This window comes from Phalacrocorax carbo, chromosome Z, assembly GCF_963921805.1.
Source record: "Phalacrocorax carbo chromosome Z, bPhaCar2.1, whole genome shotgun sequence".
NCBI classification, from domain to species: Eukaryota; Metazoa; Chordata; class Aves; order Suliformes; family Phalacrocoracidae; genus Phalacrocorax; species Phalacrocorax carbo.
In genome coordinates this window covers 72,561,248-72,567,862 of record NC_087548.1, presented here as the reverse complement: position 1 = coordinate 72,567,862, position 6,615 = coordinate 72,561,248, and the positions used below count along the sequence as shown (strand labels likewise).

General features: G+C 38.6%; 1 long non-coding RNA gene across 1 annotated transcript; it reads left to right on the top strand.

The window, feature by feature from the left end:
* Positions 1–845: 845 nt before the first annotated feature.
* Positions 846–6,221, top strand: LOC135310436 (uncharacterized). Its single transcript, XR_010370494.1, has 3 exons — positions 846–1,571; positions 2,029–2,115; positions 5,823–6,221. It is a non-coding gene; the product is annotated as an uncharacterized LOC135310436 (long non-coding RNA).
* Positions 6,222–6,615: the final 394 nt, after the last annotated feature.

Below are 6,615 nucleotides of genomic sequence, written 5' to 3'. Positions count from 1 at the left end.
CACTACAAGAGAAGTCAGAATAGTGTAGCACTTACATTATCTTCAAATTATTACAGAATAGCAAATATATTTGAATTTGGACTAGATTGTGATGAAGTGTAACAGTATGTAAGACCCTTTGTTTGCAGAATATATTGTACAACCCTGCAATGTAACACAGACTGCATGACTACAGACTGAGTGTCGAAGTAAGAAGGGATGATGAACATTGTAGTGACAAGTTCTGCAAAATTTCCACCACAGTAGCCACATTTTCAGAAGATTAATTTCCTATTTGCAAACTAGAGTATCTCTTCATGTCTACTCCTGCATTAAATCTAACCAGTGCATTTCAGGTTTGCCTTTATGCGACAACTACAGACCTGTAACATGGCTTTCACCTCCTGAAAACAATGAAAGGTTTAGGACCTCAGCCTAACGTTCAAGAATACAACTCAGTAACAATACATTAGGTTATTAAATTGCAATTACTTTGGGGTGAGTTTATTATGCAGGTTAAAACTTTGACAGCAAGAAGCTATCACTGACAATTTTATAAGAAAGAATTAACAGATAAATACAACTATTAAATCTACATTGTAGGATTTTTTTGTCAAGAGCAATATAGAAGATGGTGCTTGAATAACAATGAAGGTGCAGGCAGGAATATAATAAAACCTCATACTCCAAAGTTAAAACTTTCAGGATGTCCTTACAATCAAGTAGCTTGTATTGACTCCTCAGTACAAAGCAAGAACAAATTCTCACCCCTAGCTCAGAGTTTGCCGAAGTAGCACAAATTTTTGTTGATTTCCATTCCACCTCTACTGTTATTTAAGGGTAGCTGTTGGGATACATTTAGTAAACAGGTTAAGTGTTACATGTCTGTTGCTCTCAAGGACTACATTACTTACAGTAAGGTCTACAATGCATTTGTACATAGAACTTATTTTCTTGAAAGCCATATATAAAAATTTACAATATCTGCAAACACTGAGGTTCAGAGAACTGTCTGTATTCATGGTAAGCCATGCATGGTACACATTTAACTCTACCTAATCATCCAGGATTAGTTCTCATTGGCACAGCAGCACAGTCACTCTGGAATCTGTCATGAGTGACATAGCCACAAGGTTTGGTGTTCCACTGAGCTGAGTCACAGACAGCAGCTTTTCCAAGTGGCATAGTATTTTTGTTCTTGTTCATATGTAGCTTCTTGCAAAGCAAAGAGTAAATTCAAATTTTTCATCGGCTATCACATGCTTTCTGCTTTCTGTGTACTATTTCACCCTGTTGCTGATTGATAAGCAAGACTTCATATCAAAGTTTTCTGCAGCAAACTGGACTTGCAGAGCTTTAGATCCATCTTTTTCTTTCTCTTTCATTCTTCTCTAATATGTAACTTCTGTTGGTCTATCTAGTTTATATAAATATTTAAATCTTGAATCTGTGCAAATCAGACTTTAAACTACAGGCCCTATATTTCTGCAGAAAAAAGATACAATTGTTAAGAATGCATGGTCTTCCACACTTTTGACTGCTTCTCTCAAATCTGAATTGCTCAATTCAGAAAACCAGAACAACTTCCACAGGTAACCTAATTTGCGCTAGCTAGTAATGGTCACAGAAGGATCATATTAGGAAAACATAATGAAAATCTTTTGCTTTAGATTAACATTGGCTATATTAATGACATGTGCATGTAAAGGAAATCAGCTGACCACCACCACACCTCCCACATAAAAAAAAATTTCAAAACCATGAGTGAACTAGAGAAAAGTTTGACAGAAATCTTCCTCTCCTTGACCATACAGCTTGACCATACAGATACCATGCCTTCAGGATTCTGGGGTGGCTGGAAAAACTCTTGAAGAACACTATAAGCATAATACTTCATCACATAGGAGTTTAGGAGTAAAATTATTTTGCTCTGTTTCAAAGTAGGTTCCTTTCAAGTCTCATTACAATTAAGAAAAAGTGGCTAAGAAGGGTTGTTGTTCAGTAAGAATTTTTTTTTATGTCCTGCTGACCCATTATCCCCTAATTCAGGTCCAAAGACCACTTTCAATAGTGAAAGCTGAAGGATAACCAGAGCAGAAGGTCGTGAAGGTCATTACATGTCATGTAACCATGAAGGTAAATGTCACTGTTTATCTTGTGAACTCCATCTTGTTTTTCTCATTGCTCTGTTAGTCAGTGCTAGAAGGCAGAACCTCTTTGAACGAAAGCATTCAGACATACATTTAAGAGAATATTTCCTTCCCAGAGGCAAGTATTTTGTGCAGTGTAAACTTTAGAAGTTGTAAGCCATATGCAAACAAGCTGTGCCAGAAAGAACAAGAAAAGTTGTGATTGCAGAATGTAAAGTGACTCTTACCTCAATAAAGAGTCCAGAAAAAATAGAAATGTGTCTATTATGTCTTACTTGTCATCCTTAATTTTCCATAAAATCCACAGCAAGTGCTTCCCATCCCCCCAGACACACCGGGGCACATGAGAAAACACTATTTCTGATATTTCATTGGAGAAAAATCTCTGCACTGCTCTTCCATGAATGCAGTTTTGTACTTTTAACTGATGAACCTACAAGAGAATAAGACCTGTAATCAATACTTCAGTGTGATAATAGTGAAGCAGCCTCTATTTACACTATGCCCAACACCCTTGAAGCTAGCTCCACCATGGTGCTCTGCAGCTCCTGGGTACCATGCATCCATTTGGCACTAACACTGAGAACTGTTGTTCAGCTGCTCATACCACCACCAGTACCTCATCCTGCATCATGTTGACCCATGTAAGGGCACATGTAAGGACTCTCAGTTTATTTGCTGCTGGGAACGCAGGAGTTGTTAGAAGTCTTGTATGTACTCAAGCACCCACTGTACGCATAGGAACTCTTTGGCCTCAGAGAAGAAGGAGCCTGAATATTGTTATTCATAATAATATTAATAATGTTATTATTAATAATAATAGAATATTTTTATTACTAGACCCTGCATGCAATTTTATCCAACTGTACAGCTTTAAAATAGGGCCTTGTTAGAAAATTTTTAACATGTTGAAGATATCTACTGCACATCTATGCTGTCAACACTGTGTACAGAAATCAAGAAAGGAGATTGCTTACACAGCCATTTAGGGATTCTCACAAAGGGGTCACCACCCCTTTTTCATACCACCACCACTCTTTATCATACTGTAGCATTGAAAACATAATGAATTCTTTACCATATGATAGTATCATGCATACTTTACTGATAATTCATAAAGGTTCCTACTGGCTTGTCAGTAAGAACTCTTAGAATCTGTAACCTAAATTAATAACACTTTTCTCATTTTGTATGTACATAAGCAAAGAACAGATTGAATATATCTAAGTTTAAAAAAGATTTCTTCCAGTGTAACATTTTGACTCACTATATTATTACTGTTGCTGAGTTATCACAAAGGATTGGGTTTGGATTCTTTGGGTTGGGTTGCTTTTTTTTCATTCTCACAAAACACTCTGAGGAAACTCTGCATGTTAATGAAATGTAAATGCTTTCACTTATTAAAGAAGAAATACTCTGAGCCATCAGAAGGATCACTCTTCTAAATGAAACATGGATAATTGCATTAGAGTGGGTTATGTTCAGCTGAGTTCTGCAGAAGATTTTATTGAGTTAGCTGCGTATTTTTTCAGCTCAAGAGAATGGATACAATTCACTAGAGAAAAATCTCATGATGGGTTTGTTTTAGACACAAACATTTGTTTTGAATAAATAACAGCAAATCCCTGTCCTAAAGATGTGTTACTGATGCACTGATAGTATTGGGCTTATCTTGTTATCACCAGGGCTTATGGATTTTTCTGAGGTTCATGGGTTTATGTATACATCTGTTCCCACAATGTCATCATATATAGCAAGAGTAAGAGATGAGATACTAAAATATGCAACAAACATTCAGATTCATAAACCCCCAGCAATGATTCCAAATACGTAATAAATTTCCTTATTAGGTAAAGCTCTTTTGGGAAGGCTTTTGTGCAAGATATAAAGTGTATTTTTAGCTAATCATGTTAGATCCCTTTATTGTCAGGCAAAACGTAAACTAGATTCCCAACACTGATGACTAGTAGATGGTGAAGAAAATGTATTTAGGAAGTAACCAGTCACTAGTCCAGCCAGGAAAAAACAAACCATTGTGCTTATCACCAGTAACATGTAATTGATATTTAGATAGAAAGAGGAAGGGGGTCTTTTGCAAGACAAAAGTTGTGAGTCTATTAAGTGCTGAAAGGCAGCCAAAGAGGGGACTTGGGCATCAGAGCACCATCTCCTTCCCCTCTTGCCCTCTCATGTCAGAGTCTGAGGCTGTCTGTAATGAAAGCTGAGCTTACTTCATTTTTGCTAATGTACAATAGAACGTAATTTTCTTTGAGAGATACATTAATCTGCTTATCGCTGTGAAATGCTACACATACCATTACAGGAAGACAATTGCATTTACACTGGACTGAATAATAGGCCAAGATATCCAGCAATGAATAACTGATCATAGTTTATTATACTCCAAAATAATTTCAAGCAGCTTTTTTAGTCTTTAGCAGAATTTAGGAGCATTTTTATTCCATGTGGTTTGCTCATCAGACAAGCCAAGCTTATGATACTTCATGCCCACAATAATTTGTAATAGTTTACTACTTAATAGCTTCCTGCGTATACACATTTTAGTACATAAGAAGTAGTCTGCAAATAAAATATACTTGACATTATTATTTGGTTGTACAACTCTACTGATGACCCCTTAAGACACCAGATAAAGTACCTAGAATCTGTCACTGGAGGACATTTCCTGGTCTCCTTAGGTGCTAAAAAAGGATCTATTTTGTGAATATATCTAATACACAACAATAATTTCTTTTATATGTTATGTGTCTGAACACATACAGGAATAAGTGTGAACAAGAAAACGCTATGCCCTTACTCTGTTTCTCAGCCTAGCTTCTCAGGAAGGCCCCCGGTCCCAACCCTGCTGTGGGAATGTTGGTTAAGCATGTTGCTTTTTTCTTGCAGTGCTTCTAACATCAGAGAAGAGTTAGGCTTAGCTCAACAAAGCGGGCAAAGCAGGCAGTCTGAGAAACATGGTGTGTGAAATACCTCTGCCCCTGTGAGAAGGGTAGGTTTTTTCCTAGGGGAGACTTGCAAAACTACGTGGAGAAGAGCTGCAAAAATCCTATTAATGAGATTTCTAGTCAGGCTTACCTAACCTTCAGCAATTTGAAAAGACACCTTCTCAATGACCAATGAACAGTATGTTTAGGCTTCACTTAGTGGATCAACTGTCTAAAGAAAGGTAGCTACAGTTATGTATAAAGTTAAGATGATTTACAAGAATTCGTAAGCTGCTATGATTTGGTACAAAAAAATTAAGTGAAAACTCAACGGAAAGGAGTCCTAGATTAGCCTGTCTCCTTAAAAAGAGTGAACGCTTAGCACTGAAACCTGCATGGAGAGGAACAGTGAACAGTTTCTGAACTGGAGAGGCTTTTTGGGCTTTTAAAAAGGGCAGTAGTTGGGAAATACTTTTCTTTAGCCTTGAAACTTAGCTATCATATATGTTGGCCAATTCTTTCAAGATCACATTTGCCACTGACCCCTCAAGGAAGACCACAATCATTCACAAGCTGCTAAGAAGTAATGAACAGAGCTGAAATGTAAAGCAGTGAGTGGAGCTGAGATAGGGAGATGGGCAGGTAAATGTACAAAACACACCAGTGAGAACTTGCTTATCCAATGCCTCAGCTTCCATCATTTTGGTCGGGATATGTGATTATGACTCTGATCATGTCCTTCCCATAGTGAAGACCTGAACCTCTCCCAGATCTACTTTTTCACGCTGAGCAACTAATCCTGAAGGGCAATGTATGACAAGAAATGAGCAATCATCTCATGAGCCATCAGCACCGTTGCCAAGGCATCCTAGTGGGTTGGTGAAATCATCTAAATATAAATATATTTTGTCCCAAAATTCTCTTTTTTCCCGTTTTATCTCTGTAACAGTTTTGTCTGGTCTCCTGGTTTCAGCTGGGATAGAGTTAAATTTCTTCGTAGTAGCTAGTATGGGGCCGTGTTTTGGAGATTTGCTGGAAACAGCGGTGATACTGCAGAGATGTTTCAGTTGTTGCTAAGTAGCGCTTACACTGGTCAAGGACTTTTTCAGCTCCCCGTGCGCTGCCGGATGCACAAGGGGCTGGGAGGGGGCACAGCCGGGACAGCTGACCCAAACTGACCAGTGGGATATTCCATACCACATGACGTCATGGTCGGTATATAAAGCTGGGGGAAGAAGAAGGAAGGAGGGACATTTTGGAGTGGTGGCGTTTGTCTTCCTAAGTCACCGTTACGCGTGGTGGAGCCCTGCTTTCCTGGAGACGGCTGAGCACCTGCCTGCCCATGGGAAGGAGTGAATGAATTCCTTGTTTTGCTTTGCTTCCATGTGCAGTTTCTGCTTTACCTATTAAACAGTCTTTATCTCAAACCACGAGTTACCTCACTTTTACTCTTCTGATCCTCTCCCCCGTCCCACCAGGGGGGAGTGAGTGAGCGGCTGCACGGTGCTTGGTTGCTGGCTGGGGCTAAACCAGGACATCTG